Source organism: Syngnathus leptorhynchus, chromosome 3 (genome assembly GCF_054491065.1).
Source record: "Syngnathus leptorhynchus isolate UIUO chromosome 3, UIUO_Slep, whole genome shotgun sequence".
Lineage (NCBI taxonomy): Eukaryota > Metazoa > Chordata > Actinopteri > Syngnathiformes > Syngnathidae > Syngnathus > Syngnathus leptorhynchus.
Window position 1 is genome coordinate 19433368 of NC_141197.1, and position 13053 is coordinate 19446420.

The 13053-nt window shown below is 39.8% G+C and overlaps 1 long non-coding RNA gene across 2 annotated transcripts in view; it reads right to left on the minus strand.

Moving 5' to 3' along the window:
• Window positions 1-13053, minus strand: part of LOC147059654 (uncharacterized) — a 63195-nt gene that overhangs the window by 1693 nt on the left and 48449 nt on the right. For both annotated transcript variants that reach the window (XR_015065700.1, XR_015065699.1), the window contains exon 3: window positions 4866-4975. This is a non-coding gene — a long non-coding RNA (uncharacterized LOC147059654). The remainder of the gene's footprint in view (window positions 1-4865; window positions 4976-13053) is intronic.

Below are 13053 nucleotides of genomic sequence, written 5' to 3' on the forward strand. Positions count from 1 at the left end.
AACCACAATCAGACAATCATACTACGCATTCACAGTCACACATAATGGCAAATGTACTACACTACAATGAGTAAAAGTATTAATTGGCTCTACATAACAGCAGTGTGTGTATTTGTATGGATTTTAAGAGACACTCAGTCACGGCTAATGACATAAATTGACATTAAATACGTTGCTTTTCTAATGCTATATAAGCGTGATGGAAAATAAACACAGATTCTGTATACAAAAGGCACAGATGACAGTTTATGTAGCTGAATATCACTGCAAAAGTGGTTTTCCATTTTTACAAATCCATTAACAATCGCACAATGGTTCACTGTTTACGGCGGTTAAATTGCTTCTTTTTCTATTTTATTTTATGCTGCATTTGAGTTAAATCATAATTGGACATCCAAGCGTATGATTGCAATTCAGCTCACAAGGCTTGTGAATAATTTAGTGCTCCAGTGGTGTTTGCATTTCTTCAGTGACATGCGAACGAAACATTGCATAAGCGTGATAACAAGGGAGTGCCGTGAGACATGGAAACACCTAGGTGGAGGTGTGCGACATACTAAAAAAATCATGCGTAACACGTTCCTTCAGATATTACGATCATCGGCACAACACTTTTTGTGCACTTAGCCTTCAGTTCCTTGTTTAAGGGCACCCCAGTGTGTTGGAGCCAGACTGCTTACCACAGCCCCTGAGAATATTTTCCAAGCTACATTACTTTCATACTAAAAGATGTGCCACTGGCACCGGCTGATGGCAAATTCGGGCGAGCTCTACATTAACATTGCCTGTTGGCATAGCAGCAGCAACATGTTAGAATTATTTATAGAGTTCTATATATTTTTTTTAACTCATTATAGGTGTTATTTGCTGCCCTCAGTGTCAGGTTGTGTTGCATTGATGATGAAGAGGCAGTGAAGGTCCCCAATAAATAAGCTCAACACTAAAAGTTGTTTTTCCTACAGAACAGAGCAAATATATGCAATGTATTTTTGTCTGCAGAGAGAGAGAGAGAGAGAGAGAGAGAGAGAGAGAGAGAGAGAGAGAGAGAGAGAGAGAGAGAGAGAGAGAGAGAGAGAGAGAGAGAGAGAGAGAGAGAGAGAGAGAGAGAGAGAGAGAGAGAGAGAGAGAGAGAGAGAGAGAGAGAGAGAGAGAGAGAGAGAGAGAGAGAGAGAGAGAGAGAGAGAGAGAGAGAGAGAGAGAGAGAGAGAGAGAGAGAGAGAGAGAGAGAGAGAGAGAGAGAGAGAGAGAGAGAGAGAGAGAGAGAGAGAGAGAGAGAGAGAGAGAGAGAGAAGTGTGTGCGTGATTAATGGGCTCTTTTGCACATTTTAGTTCAAGAGATGGATTAGCGAATTATTTGTCAGGTCTCCTGCCTCTCCTTCTTGGGCCCTGCCCCCTTTTTTTCCCCCTCTGTGTGCGTGCAAGTACGTGTGTGTACGCAGGATTACAGCTAGATGCACTCAATCCTTGTCAGCTGCATTTCGAAACTAGTCCCGAACTCCGCCTCGTCACCAGTTTGACTCATTCGGCTACCAAGTGAGCTGCATTAAGATGCTGTTTATTCCTCATCTAACAAAATCAATGTTTTTGCTTCAGTTCAGAGTTTCTGCACCTGTATCCTCACCTGGTTTTCCTCCTTTTCTGCCCACCTGATCCCACTTTTGTTCTTGTCATAATCACCATTTGCAATCAGCCCTCGTACCAATAGTGTCACGGAAACAAAGCCGCATGTTCTTACACATTGTCACGGAGTGCTACCATGACCTTGGTCAAGTTTTCAGCAAGGATCATGCTGCGGCCCTCCCTACCCCTTCCACAGCCCTTATGATTGTGCCATCGATCTCCAGCCAGGAGCCATTCTCCCTAGTAGATGACTCTATAACATCTTGTGACTGGAAAGAGAGACTATGAAAAAATATCTCAGAATATCTGCTTGCAGGTATTATTCTTTCATCGTCCTCCATGGTGGGTGAAAGGGGAAAGAAGGATGTGACTTTAAGACCTTGCATAGACTAATAAAATCAATATACTCGCCATCGAGAACAAATATCCCCTTCTATCTATATATTCAGCATTCGTCCTTCTCCACGGGGCCAGTTAATTCCAAGCTGGACCTGCACAATGCTTGTCGCCTCGTTTGAATTAGAGAAGAAGATTGGAAGACAGCATTCAATATCTCCATTAAACCACTATGAATACCTCATCAGGATGTTTGGGTTAACAAAAGCTCACAATCATGTGTTAATGTCCTCTGGGACAAGACTAACAAATTTGTGTTTGTCTAACTTGATAACATGTTGATTTTGCAGTCATCCTCTGAATGCGAAGAGCATGAGCCACTCCTGCTCCAGAGTCTGAGACGTCTCTAAAACCACATTTTTTCTGAGTGGCCTAAACCTACTGACGCCTTTGACCTCACTTCCACCACCATCCTATTCTGTCGGTTGTTGATGATGCGGACTTTGCTTTCAGCAACCTCAAGAGTCAATTTCCATCTGCTCCTGCTCTAGTTTCTCTCGATCCCTTTTGTCAGATCATTGTGGTGGTGGGCACTTCTGAGGTGGGAGTGAGTGCTGCTCTATCCCAATGGCTGCTCGTAGATGATACATTTTTTTTATGGTAGAGTCTTCCCAGAAAAGCACAATTACTGTCTCGGCAAACGGGAACTCTTGGCAGTGAAATTGGCTCTGGAGGGATTGGGCCAAGGCTATGAACTTTTTTTTGTCATTTCCCAGCGTGACCAGCCATTCAGGATTTTCAATAACCACATTTTTCTTTTACTGGATAATAGAAATTACACGCAACAAACTTCATTTGGTAAAATGGGTCAAGCAGGTTCATGAGACTGGGGCAAGGCAGCAGTTAAAAAAAAAAAAAAAAAGATGTCTCCACTGCATTGTGTCTTCAAGAGCTACCAAGGATGACCATACCGGTTGTTTTGTTCCCTATCAAACAACTTTAAAAAAGAAAGTGTGTTTTAATATAATTATATGATAAGTTATTTTTGTTCAGGAGCACTGCATAAGAGCTTTGAGTTGAAGCATTGACACTTGGGGGGGAAAAAAAAAGACCTTGACGGAAAGCTGAGAGTTGCATTTTGTAGCGTTAATTGCTTCTGTGTAGTGTGGCTTTTGTACAATATATTGCAAAATAGACATCCAGTATTGACATCCAAACAATTACTTCCATGTAATACTCCCATAGGTGAGACAACATAAACATCTCTGGACAAAAGCAAAGATAATTTGCTGACCAAGCATCTCACGCTTATTGAATCGTAAAAAGTAAAAATAAAGAATATCGGATCTCTTATGAGTTTATATCTGTCACTTTTATTTTCTCATTGAGAACTCAGTGGGGAACGTGGCTTCAGAAACACAATAAAATAGCTCCAAAATCAAGACTTATATTTTGGATTGCAAAGTGCATTCATTTGGCGCTTTAAAAATTACATTATGATTGACATATGAACCCAAAGGATTAACGTGATTTCAAGCACCAAATTGTGTCTATTTGCTTTAACGCTGCCACTGTAATGGACTATCGCGAGGCAAAAGCAGATTATTGGAAAACAGCTATTTCCAAGCTTTTGTGCATGAATATCTACAAACAGAGGAAGAAAGACGCCGTCTAAGCGCAAACCATATTAGTCAGAACCCGTCTAATCCCACATGCAATGGGCACGTGGCAGTGGAACATCACTGGGTTGTTGTCTACTTAATTTTCTTCCAGATTATTTGCACTGCTCTGAGAGACAAACAAACACTGGGATGCTCCAAGAAAGTACAGCACAAGGAGGGTGAATAAATATTTTGGGGAAAATCTTGACAGGTTATTACACCCTGTGGGATTAAGAAGGAGAAAGTTGGAGCATTAGTTTATTTGTAGTTTGATTTGAACATCAAATTAACTGTTTAATAAAGAGAGTCAGTGCTTACACGATTAAGAGAGAATGCAAAGTGGGCTATTTCGATATTTAAGCAGCTCATCAGCACACATAAAAAATTTAACGAAACTAAAAGTAATGCTTGTACCTAAAGTTTTGCTGCAGTTTTGACAGTTTTGCTTCGGGATGTAACAATTGTTTTTTAATCTTAACAAAAAATGCAGTTAAAAAAAAAAATCAGAAGTTTGACGAAGCTAAAACTAATAAAGTTTTGCTGCAGTTTTGGCAGCTTTGCTTTTTTAAAGCACATTTAACTATTTTTAAGAAGCACATTACTAAGGGATGAAACATTTATTTTCAATCTTAAAAAAAAAACATCTGTTTCCAATTGAGCACAAGTGTGACATTGTATTACACGCAGTACACATAATACAAACATACATGTCAGACGGAATACAAACAACATAGCGTGACACACTATCATGGTCCTTTGTAATCTATTTTTTAAATCAGCCATGAAGACACAGCAGCAAGGGACAAAAAAACAAAAACAATAAATGAAGAATAAATCACAGTGGCACATTGTGAGCATGTAAAAGTAGCCTAAGGATATCGTTTTATTTTTTCACTCCATCAGCAAGATTGAGATGGGATTCAAAAAGACACATGCATAGCAGTACGTAGAGGAAATACCTCACTGAATTACACAATGACTCATGTGCGCAACAATTATATTATTTTCGGAAGATATGATTTCAATATCCAGCTATTCATTAATTTAGCTTCCCTTTATTATCACTATGAGCTTACCCATTAATTATTCTATGATGCTATGTAGTGCTAAAAAAATCTTAGCACTGTTTTTGTGGGTCAATGACATGTGATGTGATTATTAACTCAATCAATTTGTTCCAATAAAGCAGAACAGATAATTTTTTTAATTTGGGAGCCATTACTTGATGATAATGTGTCTGTTGCGTACCTTTTTTTTCTCTCGGTGCCTCTACAGGACTCACCATGAGAGTTTCATGGGTAGTATTGGCACCGTTCTTCTTGGCAGAGGCAATATCATGGGGCAGTTGGCATATCACTCTAATTGAAAACACAAAGGGAGCAAAAGAGTCTTTTGAATTTGAATGAACAGAACATTTCCAAAACAAACAAACACATTATTATGGCTCATTTTCTTAAATGGCTGATAAGCCTGTTGGGACAATTGCTTTGCTAAAGCCAATCTGCCTCTCAGGGACTTATTTAATTGTTTGTTTTCACCAAATGCCATTTTTATTATTTTTGAGCTACTGTAAATTGTTCAAGTCCACCTTCAAGTTTTAGTTTCTACATTGACCACATTTTCCCCAAATTTCTTTTGGATCAAGTTGCCAAGGATATGCATTTATGCTGTAAATAGTTTCACAACATAGCTGCAGGGAAAATGTTATCCAAACGGCCTCCACAGAAACACAGACTAAATTCATAACAAGCTGAATAAAACATTGCCTTATAAAAGGATCCAATTTAAAAGCATAAACCAGTAAAGCTTTGGCTTCACAATTTAATCTCAAATGTTTGTGTAGCATATATGTATACACAATTAGATGAAAAAAAAATTAAAATTAATAATAATAATAGAACTACAGTACGTGTCAGAAAAATCTCGCATTGCCTCATTAGTATTCCAAGCCTTAAATTAGAACATGTACTCAACATCTATGTAACATACCGTACTTCATTTTCCTGTGAGAGCTGATTTAAGCAAGAACATAGTCAACTACATCTTCATCTTTTTTCCCTAGATAAAGAAATTGGACATTCCTAATTAACACGGCTCATTTGTTCGCTTTGACTCCTTTTTTTTTCTTTGCATCATTTTCACAATTCTCAAACAAATGCATGAGCAGTGACTATACTGTCCTCATTTTTCTGATTTGTCCAGCAGACCCGTTCACACTGTCAAGATCTCTGCTGTGACTACAGATTAGCCTTTTTGAACATTGTCTCATCTTGGCTTGTGAGCCGTGGCCAACGTGACTTTTTACACTTGTGCATGGACAGCGTGTCGGAGGTGCTTCTGGCCATGAATGAATACAGCAGAATATGAAAAGGTTAGCGTCATCAATTACGGTTAAGGGAGGGATGCTACATGGGGAGGATGGAGTGTGAGATTCTGTTTTAACGGAAAAGACGCTAGAGCGGGCGATGCCGTGGATTTAGGTCACCTCGGATTAAGATAAATTGTTGTCTCAAAAAGCCAAATAAGTTTCTCACTCCCGGCCAGAATGTCATTACAAGTGAGGACATCGCTACCCCTTCCCCCACGCAAAATGCATGTGCTCTTTAAATAAACATTAACGGGCATCTTTTGCGGTCATCTGGCTGAGTTTAATCTCTTCGTTTTGTCAAGTAGTTGAAAACACAACAGTTACGTTTCGTTAGCGCTCTCACACGCTTTCTGCAAAGGTTAGCAAAATGTCTTAACGCTTTGGTGCCTCGCTTGAAGGAATTAAAGTCAGAAGATTTCCATATTTAACCCATGCTCCATTTCCAGCATAATCAGTATTTTACTATACCGATTAACAAGTAATCACATCATCATGTAATACTAATAAGCCTCTTAGTTTACTGTCATATGTACGATGATGTATGAATCTTGGGGGAGATGTTAGGAAATATTCCAAAGCCTTTTGAGGCTAGGCCGAAGAGTTAGAGAACTGACCCTGTGGAAACAAAGGACTTTCAAGCGGGCCCTCCGAGGCCCATTAAAAGCATGCAAACATGGATCACTCTCAACGGTATTTTTGCTGGAGCGCAGTGGATGAAGGTCAGCGGATCAAAAGCTTTTGGCTGACATTTCTTGGTGCCTGATGAGCCCTCTTGGGTTTCATTGATTAGCCAATGAGAGACTGGAAGAACGACATTGAACATATAAAAACAAAGTGACTTGTCCCGCTTCAGATGAAGAAAACTTCTTTTCCTTTCAGCTTCCCCGAGAGAAATGAGCTATCGGGGCCTTCTCCTCAGCCGCAAGACACTTAATCTGAGTTTGAGCACTGTCAGAGATCTTCACATCCCGAAAAGTGGCGATAAGACAGTGACGGCCGTGTAACGTGTAACCATATTAACCATTCAAGGCGTTTATTGTCAGGCCTTATTTTCAGTCCTCATTGCATTAGACGGTTTGATTGAATTGGGACAAAAGTGACCCGTTCCCAATCCCACAAGTGTTTTAATGAAGACATTAATTATAAAAATGTAGCAGTGCGACAGAACAGAATGTATTTCTGATAAGGAAATTTAGAGTTGCCACCTCCGGGCATTGTTTTCCAATATCCATTTCTTCCCAATTTCTTGGCCAACTATTTAATATACAGTGCGGTGCAGTCGTAGCGATGTGTCAGCAATGCGTAATGTTTGTGCTTTAGCATGTTTAGAGAAACTAAACTAGACATTTGTCTCGAAGTAATTCTAAAGCGGTGCGTGTGCTTTTTTTGCATCCATAAAATATAACAAAATAAAATGATCCATATTCTGACAGAAAAATCAAAACTGTGCTGTTTTACTGCGGCTATTTGAGACAAATAAATGCTTTGCCCGTTGGAAGAAAGTGAGAAGGAATCATTTTGTGGCATGTTAATGAACGACTTTCCAAGCTTGCTGGCTCCGGCGCTAGAATACATTTAAATAGAAAAATAAGCCCCGACTGACATCTGGGAATCTTCGTGCTCAGAACGAATAATCCTCATTTGAGATTAGCATGGTAAACTAGATGCAAAACAGTCTGTGTGAGAGGGTTACTTTGCGCACACACATTTTTTCGGGGGCCTCACTTCTCATAAGCATCGGTCAAAATGAGCCCCTCGGGCATTGTTGGAGAAATATAACGAGGATGATCACGAGTGGCGGAATGTTGTCCTTGGTGTCCCATGTGCCTTTCAATTGGTTTGTGCATAATCCAGGAAGTCATCTTGAAGTTTGCCACTTTGTCATTCTGTTGTCAATCAAACATCGTAACAAATATTTGTTCGGTTTGACTTCCAGTCTTTTAACGTTTTACAGTATTACTGTTTGTTTTGTTGTCAACACACAGTATAACACTTTGTTTGACAACTTTTGCTAAAACAATTAGTATATTCACAACAAGGATGGCCATTGAGGCCAGATCCCCAAGCTTTTCACTCAGCATACATTACAACAAATCTGTGATGTGACTTTGAAGACCCTCAACTTCAGCAATTAACTCACTCACTGCCAACCCATTTAATATCGTTGACGCCTATAACCGTCAATGGCACTGAATGAGTTAAATTCCAGCGCTTCATCACAAGCAGACTATCAGATCAGGCTTATCAATGGGGATAGTCGTACGAAGGTTCTGCTTTGTCACAGCACCGGCGACTACCTTTTTTCACCCGACAGGCCAAAAATAGGATCGGCCGCCCACAGAGATCTGACCACGGCCAGACTTGCGCCGCTCTAATGGTGCATGACTGTTTGATTAATTGCCCCACGTCACTGCCTGTCACCTGGTCTGTTGTGATGAGAACATGGTGGAACAAGGGTGTTTAAAGTTTGTGGGAATAAAACAGATGGTCTGACCAGACCGATAGATTGACCCACAAGTGTGTGTTATGCTGAGCCACATTTAACAACTATTAAGGCAGATGTGACATTTTGTCGATTTCAAAGTAATGAACATTCTAGGGAGATACCGTTTGGTACGCACTTACCTCCATTTAATTGCAGTTGTGCTAAAGTTGACCGTTCTGGAACTTCCATTCACTTTTCTAGTTGATACTTTGGATTGCTAATTTCTATACTGCCAATATGATGAGCAGTTCAAGAGTCGGGAGGGGAATAGTCAGGATATGTTGAACAAGCTAACAAGTGGGAAAGTTAAAATAAGACTGTCTCACATGATCCCGGTTTATGGCAGGTACCACCGTAGCTATGACATGAGGGTGAGTTTAATGAGCAGGGCTTCATACCTTGCCAGCTGCCTCCTTAACACTAACATAGCTGTTCCTGTCACTTTGGGATGACAGATGTGGAAGCAATTGATTTTCCCGACACGGTTGTTATTGAATTCAGGATGTGGAAAGGTCCTTAAGTCTTCCACAATGCTTTGAAACCTCAATCAACGGTCAATCTGAAAATGACGCAGCTGCTATTTCCTTGCTCTCCATGGCATAAAGACTAAGACTAAGAACGTTGAGTTTTTACAAATTGATCACTTAAATAAAATCCCTCCACAATGTAATAATCTTAAAGTTTTCCCCAAATTCTGCTATTGCACTGGATATGTTACGGAAATAAGAATCTAGTTCAGCCTTGGTCAGTCCTGTAACAACAAACAAACAAATGAATGAATGAATGAATGAATGAATGAATGAATAAATAAATAAATTCCCGAGATGTGTAGCATTGATTTTTATTTTGTGAATGAGCAAAATTTGATTTTTAACTGGATGCCGTTGTTGAAATAAAAAGATAGGGTAGCTCAATGTTGTAAAACAGTCAAACAGTGATAAGAAGGAGGCAGACAGACATCAAGCTCGCATTGGCCAACACGGTCCTTGCAATTATTCCTCAGTGATGGTGTTTGAAATGTTGAGACACATATCTCTGTGGCTCGTCCCAAGAGTTAAACACTTGATGATAGTGGCCGAGGGAAATAAGTGGGTTCGGTCACAAAAGAGCGGTAGCATCATTACAGAATTAAGAAGTGTGTGTCAAACCCCCAGTGGGCTTGTGTCATGCACCAGTCTGTGCCGGTGGTTATCTGACACTGAAGGTTTCCTCAATGACAATGTATTATTGCTTTCTCTACCTCCACTCTTGCTTTCCTCCCCCGTTGTCTCACTGTCCTATGCTGTGGTCCAACAATCCTTCTTGGAAGTGCCAATGAACTGTGGCTCACAGGCCTAAAAATATCTGCCCCTAGACAATGCTGGTGCATATTTGAGCCTCTTCTACCTGTTCTATTTGGGCCTATATTTCTGGATCATCTTCACCCAGCCCCATTTATTTCTCCTTGAGCTATGTCATGCTTATCGGGCTGTTCCAGAATTTAACAAGACTTTTATGACCCACACCTTCCAAAGAGGCATCAAAGTCTATAGAATAGATTTTTTTCTTTTTTTACATTTTGTCATCAGGCAGGGCTTTGACTAATACACCATGTCTAAAATAAATGACAGTAGCGGCCAAATGTGCATGGTGATGGTGCTGCAATTACAACAAAGCACACTAATGGTGGCAAACACTCCAATCCCCAACATGTCGAATATCCTCGAGTGACCTCGTATAGGACTGCGGACGGGTGGAATGCATCCTGCTGGCCATATAATGTATTGCAGAGGTCTGACCTGCAAAGGGGCGGGGGCGTGAAAATATAAACAATCTCCTTTTAAACAAACCTATGTAGCACATTGTCCCTATCTTGTTACGGTCTTGGGTTTTCATGACACTTGTAATTTCCTGAATCGACAAATAGAATTGATTTGAGTTGCCTTCAATTGCATTTCACACACAATGCAATCAGCAATCATGGGCACTATTGATTTGAGAAGAAGTACCAATTTGGATGAACATGCGCACTGCGCGTGTCATTTGTGTTCGCAACGTATAAGATGTGACGGACGGATGGACAGATAGATACTAGAAAGACTGGATGGATGGATGCATAAAGAGATAGATAGATAGATAGATCGATCGATCGATATCGACCCTGATGTTCTTGTGTTTCAAGTACATGGGCCAGACGTGGCCGTCAAAGAGGCCGGGGGGGTCTGGCACCCTATCGATCGATCGATAGGGTGCCAGTGTTTAAAAAATAATCATCTAAAAGAAAAAACTGAACCAGAAGCAAAACAGTCTGTACTTCTTTCAAGTAAGCCGTGTCAAAATGAGCATTGTCATTTGAGTTTTTGATGTATTGGATCTTATTAGTGTAAATTCCTCCAGCTACAGTATCACTCAATAGTTTTTTTTTTTTTTTTTTTTTTTTAAACCAAATTACCAGCAGGGAAATATTCAATTAATAATAAACTGTTGTTACAAATAAGCAACATTTTTTTTGGGGAGCACTGATAGTACTGTCAACATTTGTGCCAGTATTTGCACAAAGGTTATTTGTGTTTACCTCACCACCAAAGAAGGGATGCTGAACTTTGTCTTTTTAAACACTGGCTTAAACACTTTTAAACATCGATCGATCGATCGATAGATAGATAGATAGATAGATCGATCTACAAAATGGAATAATGTGCGATAACATCAGCCAATTTATATAGAATAAGCTCAATTTTTTTTTTTTTGCGCGCAAAAAACCCCCCCCTCCAGCGCGGCCACGCTAACAGACCTGACAAACCCCTCGATTACTGTAGTGACGTCCGTCACCTCTAGTTTGGACAGCCACGATTCGGGGAGCCCTTCACAAACTACCTTGACGAACCTTTTTTGAAAGAGTGGGGTTTTTCGATCGATCGATAGATAGATAGATAGATAGATAGATAGATAGATAGATAGATAGATAGATAGATAGATAGATAGATAGATAGATAGATAGATAGATAGATAGATGTGCGTGTGCGTGTGCGCATGTGTGTGTCTTGGGAGGGTTTGTTAATGAGCCAAGGTAATCAATGCCAGAAGAGATTACTTTGATGGAAGCCTTTGAGAAAACAATGCGGCGTGATGACCTCTGTCTAAGGAAAGCACAAAGCAAAGAAACCAAACAAGACGAGTGACCTTCAGCTGGGTTCCAGCTCGCACACAAGTGACCGATTAATTCACTGCTTACACACGTGTTGATTTAGCTCACCTTGGAGAGAAGACAATAATAAACGGATGGGAGGTGTTGCATCTAATTATGACTGATAGCGACCCCCCTTTAAGTGTCACCCTTCAGAGTTAAACAGCAAGAAAAAGCTTAACATGACGGTGAAAACTAAATCTGCTTTAATGTAAGCTTCATTTTGGCTAGTTTTTCCTAATTTAACTTAAATGGACTTTGCCGTCCTCGAAGTGGCTCCTCTGCATAATGTAAATGTCACAAATCCTTTTCGCTCTTTAATCCATTCAGGATATTGTTAAGCTAGAATTAATCCTGGAAACGCAAAAGATATGCAAATGCCAAACAAAGTCAGCCGTGTTATTGTCTTTAGTACTCTTCAATGTTCCTGTTAGGACTGGACTGCACTTAAAACCACTCATTTGAGACTTTAACAATTGTTTAGTGAGTTATATTGTCTGCACTCTTGCAATATAGTAAAGACACGTTTGCATTTAATGTGTCCGCAGGGCATTGATGCACGATGATTTGGTGAGATGTGCATCTCGGCTTTAAAGTCTGACATCTCTGCTTGTATAATGACGTATCACAAAGTAATTTATATTTGTCAGTGATGAGAAGCCGTTACACCGCCGTGCCTGTCATGCTTCTCGTCTCACCATCATGCAAGTTTAATGGGAAGCTTACTGCAAAATCATTGACTCCATGCTGTGTCCAAGCAATTATTTTATACTGAGCAAACAATATGTATCATAGAGAGGGGTTGTCAGCAAAGTTGTTGTTCTTGCACATATATACACTTAAGCAAAACACTCAGTCGAGTTGTTGAGTTGAGTAGATTTAGGATTTGTTAGTTAATTTAATGATAAACAATTTGTAGAGTGTCACAGTTCTGAGTTTAGTAGTTCGAATGTGGGTTGAGGCCTATGATGAAGACCTTTGAGGAAAAGAAGTCAACTTAGGTACCCTTACTCACTCGCTCCTCTAATTAATTATTATTTTTATATATTTTTGAACATGTTATATATATTTTAGAATATATTGAATATTAAAACCAGATGAATGTAAATCATTGAGCATAAGATAATTGGTTCTGAGCTGAATACTTTCTGTCACCTGTGCGTTCAGCAAGACTGTTTTGACTTCAAAATGTCAGCCCAGTATTGACTGGACAAATCCCCCGTGGCATGAAAGTTGCTTTAGGCCACAATGCTGCTTAAAAATGCCACTGTGTGCATTTATTGCAGTGAGTAAGCCTGCATAGTTGCCAGTAATTACTGTCAAAACATCAAGTAGTCTCGCTATCGGGCCAAGGGAAAAATAAATAAGTAAATACAAATGGGCAGTTGTTAAAGACAAAGGTGTTGGGACATATTGA